This window comes from Hylobates moloch, unplaced genomic scaffold, assembly GCF_009828535.3.
Source record: "Hylobates moloch isolate HMO894 unplaced genomic scaffold, HMol_V3 SCAFFOLD_10, whole genome shotgun sequence".
In the NCBI taxonomy this organism is placed as follows: domain Eukaryota; kingdom Metazoa; phylum Chordata; class Mammalia; order Primates; family Hylobatidae; genus Hylobates; species Hylobates moloch.
This window is the reverse complement of record NW_026652285.1, coordinates 13,508,612-13,522,673: the sequence shown is the minus strand read 5'-3', so window position 1 is coordinate 13,522,673 and position 14,062 is coordinate 13,508,612. Positions and strand designations below refer to the sequence as shown.

Sequence of the window (14,062 nt, the reverse complement as noted above, 5' to 3'; positions counted from 1 at the left end):
GTGGTCAGGGTCTGGCCTGGGAGGTTCTGATGAGAGGCCTGGACAGTTGTGGTTGGCAGAACAATGGCCTCCAAAGAAATCCACTCCCTGATCCTCAGAACCGGTGACTGTGTTGCCTGACGTGGTAAAATGGACTTTGCATATAAGAAAGTTAAGGCTCTTGACATGGGGAGATAGACTCGATGTAATCACAAGGGTCCTTATAAGAAGGAGCCAGGAGGTCAGAGAGAGGAGAATGAGGCAATGTGACAACAGAAGCAGAGATCCAAGTCATGTGGCCACAAGCCAAGGAACACCAGCAGCCGCTAGGAGAGTCAGGGGGTGGACTCCCCGCAGAGCCTCCAGAGGGAACCAGCCCTACAGACACCTTGATTTGAGCCCCTAAGGCTCATTTCATACTTCCAGCCTCCAGAAGCGTAAGAGAATAAATGTGCTGTGTAAGCCACCTAGTTTATGAAAACTCGTTACAGTTGAAATAGGAAACTCAGTGTGGTTTGAACAACGCATGATCATTATTGCTCAAGTTCTGAGAAAACGGGGGCCTCCCAGCTCAGTGAGGGGTGTGTGGTGGGGCTGAGCACCAGGTTTGGCACACACAACATGCTCTGTAAAGGGGCACTGCTGGCCTCGTTCCCAACCTGTTGGAGAGAATCAGGTAAGTTCCCTGAGAGGAAAGCTGTCTGACTTTTTATCTGTATCCTCACTGCTCAAAGTTGGTCCACAGACCAGCAGCACAGACTCCACCTGGAGTGTTGTTTGCACTGCAGAATCCCAGGCTTCAGTCCAACATAAATGAGTCAGAACCTAGATTTTCACAAATTCCCCACTGCTTCTCGTGCATACAAATGCTTGAAAGGTGCCGATCATAAGAGCTTGCTAAATCCTGAGAACATTGTGGTGAGGCAGGCGCAGCAGTTATCACCTGTAAGCAGAGAAAACAGAGAGGTCAAGTGACTTGCCAAGGCACACACAGCTGGCGAGCGGCAGAACCAGGACTCAAACCCTGGTATGTCTAACTTTAGAAGTGGCATCTTTGCCAACAAGGGGTGAGGTAGAATGGCCTAGAGGCATGACACCCGAGACCCCAGCTTCCTGCCCCTTTCTGCTCATCCCTGGATCATGCTCATTTTCATCCTCCCACCTGTCTCTACTCACCTTTCTCCTTTCCTTCCTCCCCACTCCCTCCCTCCTCCCTCCTCCCTCCTCCCTCCTCCTTCCTTCCTCCCATTTTTCTTTTTCTTCTTTCTTTCTTTTTTCTTTTCTTTTCTTTTTTTTTTTTTTTTGACAGGGTCTCACTCTGTCACCCAGGCTGGAGTACAGTGGTGCCATCTCAGCTCACTGCAATCTCACCTCCTGGGTTCAAGTGATTCTCCCGCCTCAGCCTTCCCAGTAGCTGAGATTACAGGTGTCCACCACCACATCCGGCTAGTTTTTTTATTTTTAGTAGAGACGAGGTTTCACCATGTTGGCCAGGCTGGTCTCAAACTCCTGACCTCAGGTGATCTGCCCACCTTGGCCTCCCAAAGTGCTGGGATTACAGGCGTGAGCCACTGTGTCCGGCCCCATTTTTCTTTCATTCTATTTTTTCATTCTCTCTCTTTCCTATCCTCCCCTCCCTCCCTCCTTTCCTTCCTTCCTCCCTCCTTCCTTCCTCCCTCCCTCCTGCCCTCCTTTCCTTCCTTCCTCCCTTCCTCCCTCCCTCCTTTCTTTCCTTTTTCCCTCCCTCCCTACCTTCCTTCCCTCCTCCCTCCCTCTCTCTTTTTCTCCCTCCCTCCCTCTCTCTTTTTCTCCCTCCCTCCCTCCTGAGAGGTGAAGCCAGCTGGGCTTCTGGGTCAGGTAGGGACTCGGAGAACTTTTCTTTCTAGCTAAAGGTTTATAAACACACCAATCAGCACTCTGTAAAAACTCACCAATCAGCGCTCTGTGTCTAGCTAAAGGTTTGTAAATGCACCAATCAGCACTCTGTAAAAATGCAGCAATCAGTGCTCTGTGTCTAGCTAAAGGTTTGTAAACACACCAATCAGCACCCTGTAAAAATGCACTAATCAGTGCTCTGTGTCTAGCTAAAGTTTTGTAAACACACCAATCAGCACTCTGTAAAAACAGACCAATCAGCACTCTGTAAAATAGACCAATCAGTGCTCTGTAAAATGGACCAATCAGCAGGATGTGGGTGGGGCCAAATAAGGGAATAAAAGCTGGCCACCCCTCTGGTCACCTTCCACACTGTGGAAGCTTTATTCTTTGGCTCCCCATAATAAATCTTGTTACTGCTCATCTTTGGGTCCTCACTACCTTTATGAGCTACAACACTCACCGCAAAGATCTGCAGCTTCAGTCCTGAAGCCCATGAGACCACGAACCCACCAGGAGGAATGAACAACTCCAGACGTGCCACCTTTAAGAGATATAACACTCACTGCGAAGGTCTGTGGCTTCACTCCTGAAGTTAGCGAGACCATGAACCAACTGGGAGTAATGAACAACTCTGGACACGCCAGCTTTCAGAGCTGTAACACTCACTGTGAAGGTCTGCAGCTTCACTCCCGAAGTCAGCGAGACCACGAACCCACCAGAAGGAAGAAACTCTGGACACGTTTGAATATCAGAAGGAAAAAACTCCAGACACACCATCTTTAAAAACTATAACACTCACTGCGAGTGTCCGCAGGTTCATTCTTGAAGTCAGCGAGACCAAGAACCCATAGGAAGGAACCAATTCCAGACACACTCCCTTCCACACTCACTGGGCACTCCTCTGAGCCAGGCCCTGGTATGGAGGAGAAGGTCCTGCCTTCCAGAGGTGCACCTCAGTGCTCTCCACACCTGAGCATCACAAGCACTTGGAGCTTATTTCTGACATCTGGCCACACTCCAGAGTCTGAGTCAGATTCTCCCAGAGCAGGGCCTGGGCTTGAGTATCTTGAGATCACTCCCGAGGTGATTCTGACACAGCAAGCCAGAGGCAGCCAGTCACCAGCAATGCAACAGCCCAGTTTGTCTTTACGTTTCCTCAGAAAACCCTTTCTGCCCCTTGATCATCGTTTTTAGTTTCTCTGGACCCTTTCCCTGCATTTTTTCGGATGCCACGATGCCCAGAGGGACCTGTATTCTGCTGGCATCTAAAACCAGAGGAAACAGAGCCAGGAAATGTCATCCAATCTGAGTCTGTCCAATAGCCAGAAACTTCCTGAGGGGCATGGGCATACAGCTACTGTGATGAGTCATGCACAGAACCCGCAAGACTCGGGTTTGAATTCCAGCCCTGCCTCTAAGCTGTGGAGCCTGGAATTGGGTATGGAACCATTCTGAACCTCATTTTCTTCTCTTTTCAAAACAGGGTAGACACTGGAGGCATGGCTCTCCCGCGTCGATCCGCCAGTGCCTGGCACGTTGTAGGCATGAAGCAAATGCAGCCTTCTTCCCTCCTTGCCTGCTAAGCTATGCTCAGCCACATCCAGCTGCTTTCCTCTAAGCCTGCAGAGCTGCCAGTTATCTTGGGTTTTTTGTTTTGAGATAAGGTCTCACCCTGTCACCCAGGCTGAGGTGCAGTGGTGTGATCACGGCTCACTGCAGCCTTAAACCCCTAAACTCAAGTGATCCTCCTACCTTGCCTCTCCAAAAGCTACCACTACAGGCATGCACCACCTCACCCAGCTAATTAAAAAGAGTATTTCTCATGCCTGTAATCCCAGCACTTGGGAGACCAAAGCGGGTGGATCATCTGAGGCCAGGAGTTCGAGACCAGCCTGGCCAACATGGCAAAACCCTGTCTCCTCCAAAAAATACAAAAATTAGCCGGGCATGGCAGTGTGTGCCTGTAATCCCAGCTACTCAGGAGGTTGAGGCACAAGAATCGCTTGAATCAGAGAGGTGTAGGGGGCAGTGAACTGAGGTCGCGCCACTGCACTCCAGCCTGGGTGACAGAGTGAGGCCCTGTCTCAAAAAAAAATTTTTTTTCTTTTTGGTAGAGATGGGTTCTCGTTTTGTTGTCCATGTTGGTCTTGAACTCCTGGCCCCAAGTGACCCTCCCATCTCAGCCTCTCAAAGTGCTGGGATTATAGGTGTGTGCCAGCGTGCCCAGCTAATAACCTGTTTTTTTTGTTTTGTTTTGTTTTTTGTTTTGTTTTTTGAGATGGAGTCTCACTCTGTTGCCAGCCTGGAGTGCAGTGGCGTGATCTCAGCTCACTGCTACCTCTGCCTCCTGGGTTCAACTGATTCTCCCGCCTTAGCCTCCCAAAGTGCTGGGATTACGGGCATGAGCCACCCGGCCATAACCTGATTTTTAATGACATAATATCCGGTATTGTTATTTAGATGAAAGCCACATGACTGTGGTCAAGCCCCTCCTTCTCTGAGCCTCAGCTTGCTCATCTGTGAAACGGGAAGAGTCACGTGGCAACGTGCAAGACCTAGATGTGTTGTCGCTGACCGGCAGCTGTCATCCCTTATGTGACCCTGTTCCCAGGTAGCAATGTGTGTGCAGGGCTGAACTCATAACCTCCCTGGCCAACTGTGCCTTTCCTTGGACACTACTGAGTTGGGCCTGGCCAGGAGGAGCAGTTTCTTCTGTGGGCAAAGCTGCGAGGGCAAGAGTCTGGAAACTGAGAGGGGCCATCTTCCCCCACCACATGGAGAAGATGCTCTGTGATAAGAATCGGGACCACAAACTGGGAAGCAGCTCTGAGGGGCAGAGAGATCCTCAATGTGTTTGAGTTCCTGATTCCAGTTCTAGGAGAGGTGAGCCAGACCCCTGCCTTCTTGCCCTTTGCACTTGATGGTTACTTTTCTGGAAACTTTCCAGAATAATTTCATCCTTTTGCCTAATTGGTTCAAATTGGTTTTTTGTCTCTGGTACTGAAGACTAATCAGGTTTGTGTTACTAACCCGATTTTCAGGTGAGGAAACTGAAGTGCAGAGAAATTAAGTAGCTTGCCCAAAGTCACTCAGGGGGTAAAATCAGAGAAGGGATTTGGACTCGGGACCACCTTAGCCCAAAGCCCCTCCCCTGCCCTCAGTCCCACTCTGTGTCTTGTAAAACAAGGCAGGCTCCCTGGAGAAGCAGCTCTGTTTCTTTCTGAATCAGCAGGAGCCAGTCAGGAAAACAGAAATCATGCCAGGATCTCAACAGGGGAAATTTAATATGAGGATTTGGTTACATCCAGTAGAAAGAGAAAAGAGAATACTGAGGAAAACTCAGAGAAAATAACTATAGAAAGCAGCCATCACCTTTAGGGCTGGGGGGATGAAAGGGAAGAAAACGGTAAACTAAGAGCTTGGAAGGGTGGAGCTTGGGCACTAAGAGCGGTGCTGGCCAGCTCCAAGGCTTCTTCTTTCTGAGCAGGCAGAGGAGGGCTGGCACCGGGATGCTGAAGGACGCTGGAGACTGGACCAGCTGCCACTGCTGGGCTGCACTGAGAGGAACAGCAAACAAACGGGAAGTCAAAAGCACCTTCTCCCCTCTCCTGCCTTCCGATCCTTCTCCGGGACTTCCTATGGATAGATAGCACCAAATAGAAAGCCAGCTGGCAAAGGGGTCTGGGCACTGTAGTTGCAGAGGTGCAGCCCAGCCCAGCATCACAGAGCCAGTGTAGAAGGGGGATTCAGAGCTGAGGGACCCTAGGGAAATAGTGGGCACATCTTCCATCTTTTCTACTCCTGTGGGCAAAGAATTGGGTTATCCTGAATCAAGACCCAAATCTATCCTTTGTTCCTTTCTCTGATCTTTTTCGTCAACTGTAGTGTGGGATACAGAGCTGGGCCGAGTCCAGGCTTTTGGCCCCAGGTACATCAGATACATTGCAGGAACTGAAGCCACGAGGCAGGCTTTTTTTTTTTTTTTTTTTTGACAGGGTCTCCCTTGTTGTCCAGGCTGGAGTGCAATGGTGCAATCACTGCTCATTGCAGCCTTGACTTCAAAGGCTCAGTTGATTCTCCTGCCTGAGTCTCCTGTGTAGCTGGGACTATGGGTGTACACCGCCCAAGCCCAGCTATTTTTTGTATTTTTTTATAGCAATAGTGTTTCACCATGTTGCCCAGGCTGGTCTGGAACTCCTGGGCTCAATCAATCTTCCTGACTTGGCCTCTCAAAGTGCTGAGATTACAGGCATGAGCTGCCACACTCGGCTGAGGTGGGCTTTAGGAGTGCTGGAGGAACACGTTTGCCACACCCCAGCTCCCTCCCATGAGAATTGCAATCTGCCTTGTCCAGGTCTTCATCAAAGACTCCAGGGAGCCTGGATAGATGGCATGGAGGATTAGCTGCTCCCTGGCCAGGGAGCAAGGGCAGGATTCACTTTGGCAATAGGGATCTTCCTAACCCATCTGGAGGTCACTTTTCGAGGCACATCTGCTCAGACACAAGATCTGACTGCAAGGCTTAATGGGAAGGTGTCTTCGCTTTGGCCCCTCCTGCCTCCTCATCCCCATGCCCTGTCATTCATTAGGTCAGACTCCGAGGCCTGGGAATCCTCTGTGTTCAGCAACTTTTGGGCCCCTGAGGCTACTTGAAGCTGCCCAAGTCTCTTCCCTGTCTCGAATTCTCCTTCTACCCATTCACTTTTCTTGTCTCTTGTAGCAGAAAGAGAGTGATGGATTTGGACATTAGTCACACTTTGTTCTACCACTTCCTGACTAAAGGATATTGGCAGTGATCAGAGGTTCCAAGATGGCTGAATAGGAACAGCTCCAGTCTACAGCTCCCAGGGTGAGCGATGCAGAAGGTGGGTGATTTCTGCATTTCCAACTGAGGTACTGGGTTCATCTCTCCCACCCTAATACTGTGCTTTTCCAATGGTCTTAGCAAACGACACACCAGGAGATTATATCCCAAGCCTGGCTTGGAGGGTCCCACACCCATGGAGCCTCACTCACTGCTAGCACAGCAGTCTGAGATTGAACTGCAAGGTGGCAGCGAGGCCTGGGGAGGGGCACCCACCATTGCTGAGGCTTGAATAGGTAAACAAAGCGGCCAGGAAGCTTGAACTGGGTAGAGTGCACCACAGCTCAAGAAGTCTGCCTGCCTCTGTAGACTCCACCTCTGGGGGCAGGGCATAGCTGCACAAAAGGCAGCAGAAACTTCTGCAGACTTAAATATCCCTGTCTGACAGCTTTGAAGACAGTAGTGGTTCTCCCAGCATGGAGTTTGAGATCTGAGAACAGACAGACTGCCTCCTCAAGTGAACCCCTGACCCCTGAGTAGCCTAACTGGGAGACACCTCCCAGTAAGGGCCGACTGATAACTCATACAGCCAGGTGCCCCTCTGAGATGAAGCTTCCAGAGGAAGGATAAGGCAGCAACATTTGCTGGTCTGCAATATTTGCTGTTCTGCAGCCTCCACTGGTAGTACCTAGGAAACAGTGTCTGCAGTGGACTTCCAGCAAACTCCAACAGGCCTGCAGCTGAAGGTCCTGACTGTTAGAAGGAAAACTAACAAACAGAAAGGACATCCACACCAAAGCCTCATCTGTACGTCACCATCATCAAAGACCAAAGGTACATAAAACCACAAAGATGAGGAGAAACCAGAGCAGAAAAGCTGAAAATTCTAAAAATCAGAGCACCTCTTCTCCAAAGGAACGCAGCTCCTCGCCAGCAATGGAACAAAGCTGGATGGAGAATGACTGACGAGTTGAGAGAAGAAGGCTTCAGATGATTGGTAATAACAAACTTCTCCAAGCTAAAGGAGGATGTTCGAACCCATTGCAAAGAAGGTAAAAACCTTGAAAAAAAGATTAGATGAATGGCTAACTAGAATAAAGAGCATAGAGAAGACCTTAAATGACCTGATGGAGCTGAAAACCATGGCACAAGAATCACATGACACATGCACAAGCTTCAGTAGCCAATTCGATCAAGTGGAAGAAAGAGTATCAGTGATTGAAGATCAAATGAATGAAATGAAGTGAAAAGAGAAGTTTAGAGAAAAAAGAGTAAGAAGAAATGAACAAAGCCTCCAAGAAATATGGGACTATGTGAAAAGACCAAATCTACATCTGATTGGTGTACCTGAAAGTGACGGGGAGAATGGAACCAAGTTGGAAAACACTCTGCAGGATATTATCCAGGAGAACTTCCCCAACCTAGTAGGCAGGCCAACATTCAAATTCGGGAAATGCAGAGAACGCCACAAAGATACTCCTTGAGAAGAGCAACTCCAAGACACATAATTGTCAGTTTCACCAAAGTTGAAATGAAGGAAAAAATGTTAAGGGCAGCCAGAGAGAAAGGTCGGGATACCCTCAAAGGGAAGCCCATCAGACTAACAGTGGATCTCTTGGCAGAAACTCTACAAGCCAGAAGAGAGTGGGGCCAATATTCAACATTCTTAAAAAAAAGAATTTTCAACCCAGAATTTCATATCCAGCCAAACCACACTTCATAAGTGAAGGAGAAATAAAATCCTTTACAGACAAGCAAATGCTGAGAGATTTTGTCATCACCAGGCCTGCCTTACAAAAGCTCCTGAAAGAAGCACTAAGCATGGAAAGGAACAATCAGTACCAGCTACTGCAAAAACATGCCAAATTGTAAAGACCATCAATGCTAGGAAGAAACTGCATCAACTAATGAGCAAAATAACCAGCTAACGTCATAATGACAGGATCAAATTCACACATAACAATATTAACATTAAATGTAAATGGGCTAAATGCTACAATTAAAAGACACAGACTGGCAAATTGGATACAGATTCAAGACCCATCAATGAGGCCGGGCACAGTGGCTCACGCCTGTAATCCCAGCACTTTGGGAGGCTGAGGTGGGCGGATCATGAGATCAGGAGATCAAGACCATCCTGGCTAACATGGTGAAACCCCGTCTCTACTAAAAATACAAAAATTTAGCCCAGTGAGGTGGCAGATGCCTGTAGTCCCAGCTACTCTGGAGGCTGAGGCAGGAGAATGGCGTGAACCTGGGAGGCGGAGCTTGCAGTGAGCCGAGATTGTGCTACTGCACTCCAGCCTGGGCGACAGAGTGAGACTCCATCTCAAAAAAAAAAAAAAAAGACCCATCAATGTGCTGTATTCAAGAGACCCATCCCATGTGCAGAGACACACATAGGCTCAAAATAAAGGGATGGAGGAAGATCTACCAAGCAAATGGAAAACAAACAAACAAAAAAAGCAGGGGTTGCAATCCTAGTCTCTGGTAAAACAGACTTTAAACCAACAAAGATCAAAAGAGACAAAGAAGGCCATTAAATAATGGTAAAGGGATCAATTCAACGAGAAGAGCTAACTATCCTAAATATATATGCACCCAACACAGGAGCACCCAGATTCATAAAGCAAGTCTTTAGAGACCTACAAAGAGACTAGGACTTCCACACAATAATAATGGGAGACTTTAACAGCCCACTGTCAACATTAGACAGATCAACAAGTCAGAAAGTTAACAAGGATATCCAGGAATTGAACTCAGCTCTGCACCAAGCAGACCAAATAGACATCTACAGAACTTTCCACCCCAAATCAACAGAGTATACATTCTTCTCAGCACCACATTGCACTTATTCCAAAATTGACCACATAGTTGGAAGTAAAGCACTCCTCAGCAAATGTAAAAAGAACAGAAATTATAACAAACTGTCTCCCAGACCACAGTGCAATCAAACTAGAACTCAGGATTAAGAAACTCACTCAAAACTGCCCAACTACATGGAAACTGAACAACCTGCTCCTGAATGACTACTGGGTACATAACGAAATGAAGGCAGAAATAAAGATGCTCTTTGAAACCAATGAGAACAAAGACACAACATACCACAATCTCTGGGACACATTCAAAGCAGTGTGTAGAAGGAAATTTATAGCACTAAATGCCCGCAGGAGAAAGCAGGAAAGATCTAAAATTGACACCCTAACATCACAATTAAAAGAACTAGAAAAGCAAGAGCAAATACATTCAAAAGCTAGCAGAAGGCAAGAAATAACTAAGATCAGAGCAGGACTGAAGGAGATAGAGACACAAAAAACCCTTCAAAAAATCAATGAATCCAGGAGTTGGCTTTTTGAAAAGATCAACAAAGTTGATAGACTGCTAGCAAGACTAATAAAGAAGAAGAGAGAAGAATCAAATAGATGCAATAAAAAATGATAAAGGGGATATCACCACCAATCCCACAGAAATACAAACTACCATCAGAGGATATTATAAACACCTCTATGCAAATAAACCAGAAAACCTAGAAGAAATGGATAAATTCCTTGACACATACACCCTCCCAAGACTAAACTAGGAAGAAGTTGAATCCCTGAATAGGCCAATAACAGGCTCTGAAATTGAGGCAATAATTAGTGCCTACCAACAAAAAAGGTCCAGGACCAGACGGATTCACAGCCGAATTCTCCCGGAGGTACAAAGAGGAGCTGGTACCATTCCTTCTGAAACAATTCCAATCAATAGAAAAAGAGGGAATCCTCCCTAACTTATTTTATGAGGCCAGCATCATCCTGATACCAAAGCCTGGCAGAGACACAACAAAAAAAGAGAATTTTAGACCAATATCCCTGGTGAACATCGATGCAAAAATCCTCAATAAAATACTGGCAAACCGAATCCAGCAGCACATCAAAAAGCTTATCCACCATGATCAAGTGGGCTTCATCCCTGGGATGCAAGGGTGGTTCAACATATGCAAATCAATAAACATAATCCATCAAATAAACAGAACCAAAGACAAAAACCACATGATTATCTCAATAGATGCAGAAAAGGCCTTTGACAAAATTCAACAGCTCTTCATGCTAAAAACTCTCAATAAACTAGGTATTGATGGGACGTATCTCAAAATAATAAGAGCTATTTATGACAAGCCCACAACCCATATCATACTGAATGGGCAAAAACTGGAAGCATTCCCTTTGAAAACTGGCACAAGACAGGGATGCCCTCTATCACCACTCCTATTCAACATGGGGTTGGAATTTCTGGCCAGGGCAATCAGGCAGGAGAAAGAAATAAAGGGTATTCAATTAGGAGAAGAGGAAGCCAAATTGTCCCTGTTTGCAGATGACATGATTGTATATTTAGAAAACCCCATCATCTCAGCCCAAAATCTCCTTAAGCTGATAAGCAACTTCAGCAAAATCTCAGGATACCAAATCAATGTGCAAAAATCACAAGCATTCCTATACATCAATAACAGACAAACAGAAAGCCAAATCATGAGCGAACTCCCATTCACAATTGCTTCAAAGAGAATAAGATACCTAGGAATCCAACTTACAAGGAATGTGAAGGACCTCTTCAAGGAGAACTACAAACCACTGCTCAACGAAATAAAAGAGGATACAAAAAAATGGAAGAACATTCCATGTTTGTGGATAGGAAGAATCAATATTGAGAAAATGGCCATACTGCCCAAGGTAATTTATAGATTCAATGCCATCCCCATCAAGCTACCAATGACTTTCTTCACAGAATTGGAAAAAACTCCTTTAAAGCTCATGTGGAACCAAAAAAGAGCCTGCATTGCCAAGACAATCCTAAGCCAAAAGAACAAAGCTGGAAGCATCATTCTACCTGACTTCAAACTATATTACAAAGCTACAGTAACCAAAACAGCATGGTACTTGTACCAAAACAGAGATATGGACCAATGGAAGAGAACAAAGCCCTCAGAAATAATACCACACATCTACAACCATCTGATCTTTGACAAACCTGACAAAAACAAGAAATGGGGAAAGGATTCCCTATTTAATCAATGGTGCTGGGAAAACTGGCTAGCCATATGTAGAAAGCTGAAACTGTGTCCCCTTCCTTACACCTTATACAAAAATTAATTCAAGATGGATTAAAGACTTAAATGTTAGACCTAAAACCATAAAAACCCTAGAAGAAAACCTAGGCAATACCATTTAGGACATAGACATGGGCAAGGACTTCATGACTAAAACACCAAAAGCAATGGCAACAAAAGCCAAAATTGACAAATGGGATCTAATTAAACTAAAGAGCTTCTGCACAGCAAAAGAAACTACCATCAGAGTGAACAGGCATGAACAGAATGGGAGAAAATTTTTCCAATCTACCCATCTGACAAAGGGCTAATATCCAGAATCTACAAAGAATAAAAACAGATTTACAAGAAAAAATCAAACAACCCCATCAAAAAGTGGGCAAAGGATGTGAACAGACACTTCTCAAAAGAAGACATTTATGCAGCCAACAGACACATGAAAAAATGCTCATCACCACTGGCCATCAGAGAAATGCAAATCAAAACCACGATGAGATAGCATCTCACACCAATTAGAATGGCGATCATTAAAAAGTCAGGAAACAGGTGCTGGAGAGGATGTGGAGAAATAGGAACATTTTTACACTGTTGGTGGTACTGTAAACTAGTTCAACCATTGTGGAAGACAGTGTGGCAATTCCTCAAAGATCTAGAACTAGAAATACCATTTGACCCAGCCATTCCATTACTGGATATATACCCAAAGGATTATAAATCATGCTCCTATGAAGACTCATGCACATGTATGTTTATTGTGGCACTATTCACAATAGCAAAGACTTGGAACCAATCTGAATGTCCATCAGTGATAGACTGGATTAAGAAAATGTGGCACATATACACCATGGAATACTATGCAGCCATGAAAAAGGATGCATTCATGTCCTTTGTAGGAACATGGATGAAGCTGGAAACCATCATTCTGAGCAAACTATTGCAAGGACAGAAAACCAAACACCACATGTTCTCACTCATAGGTGGGAATTGAACAATGAGAACACTTGGACACAGGATGGGGAACATCACACATTGGGGCCTGTCATGAGGTGGGGGAAGGGGGGTGGGACAGCATTAGGAGATATACCTAATGTAAATGATGAGTTAACAGGTGCAGCACACCAACATGGCACATGTATACATATTTAACAAACCTGCACGTTGTGCACATGTACCCTAGAACTTAAAGTATAATAAAAATTAAAAATTAAAAAAAGGACATTGGCAAGTTACTTGTACTTCTTGTTGAATATGAAACCTTGCAAGTTTATACACTCTTTAACCATAAGCCCCCTCATCTTTTATGTGATATATAATTGTCATGTATATCACATCTACATGCACTATAAACCCAGCAGTATACTGTTATAATTTTTGCTTCAAACAGCCACATGCATTTTAAAGAAATTAAAGGGAAACTATCTTTTATATTTTCCCACATGTTTGCCATTTCTGATGCTTTTTGTTCCTTGCTGTAATCTAAGTTTCTTTTGGTATCATTTCCCTTCTATCTGAAGAACTTCCTTTAGCATTTCTCTTATGCAGGTCTAATGGTGATGAAAACTGCTAGTATTCATTTATCTGAATGAATGTTTCTTTCTTTCTTTTTTTTTTTTTATTTGAGACAGAGTCTTGCTCTGTAGCCCTGGCTGGAGTGCAGTGGCATGATCTCGGCTCACTGCAAGCTCCACCTCCTGGGTTCACACCATTCTTCTGCCTCAGCCTCCTGAGTATCTGGGACTACAGGCACGTGCCACCACACCTGGCTAATTTTTTTGTATTTTTAGTAGAGACGGGATTTCACCATGTTAGCCAAGATGGTCTCGATCTCTTGATCTCATGATCCACCCACCTCGGCCTCCCAAAGTGCTGGGATTACAGGCATGAGCCACCACGCCTGGCCATGAATGTTTCATTTTCATTATGGAAATATATTTTTACTGGATATATGATTCTGAGTTGATAGGTTTTCTTCTTTCTTTTAATGCATTAAAGATGTTCCACTGCCTTCTGACTTCCTTTCTCATGAGAAGTCAGCAATATTTATATCATTCTTCTCTTGTATAAAATATATTGTTTTTTTCTGTGGCTATTTTAAAACTTGTCTCCTTTTGTATGGTATTTAGTAGTTCAATTTTGTGCCTAGGTGTGTACTTTGTACTTATCCAACTTTGAGCTTATCTGGGGTACACTAAAATTCTTGGGTATGTAAATGTATGTCTTTCACCAAACGTGGGGAAATTTCAGCCACTATTTTTTAAAACTTTTTTTCTGTCCCATTCTCTCCTTTCCTTCTCAGACTCCAATTGTACATTTGT

The 14,062-nt window shown here is 45.2% G+C and overlaps 1 long non-coding RNA gene across 2 annotated transcripts in view; it reads right to left on the bottom strand.

Annotated features, from left to right (window-relative positions):
• Positions 1 to 549: 549 nt before the first annotated feature.
• The window catches only part of LOC131384444 (uncharacterized), a 92,636-nt gene continuing 79,123 nt past the window's right edge, over positions 550 to 14,062 (bottom strand). For both annotated transcript variants that reach the window (XR_009215290.1, XR_009215289.1), the window contains exon 3: positions 550 to 922. This is a non-coding gene — a long non-coding RNA (uncharacterized LOC131384444). The remainder of the gene's footprint in view (positions 923 to 14,062) is intronic.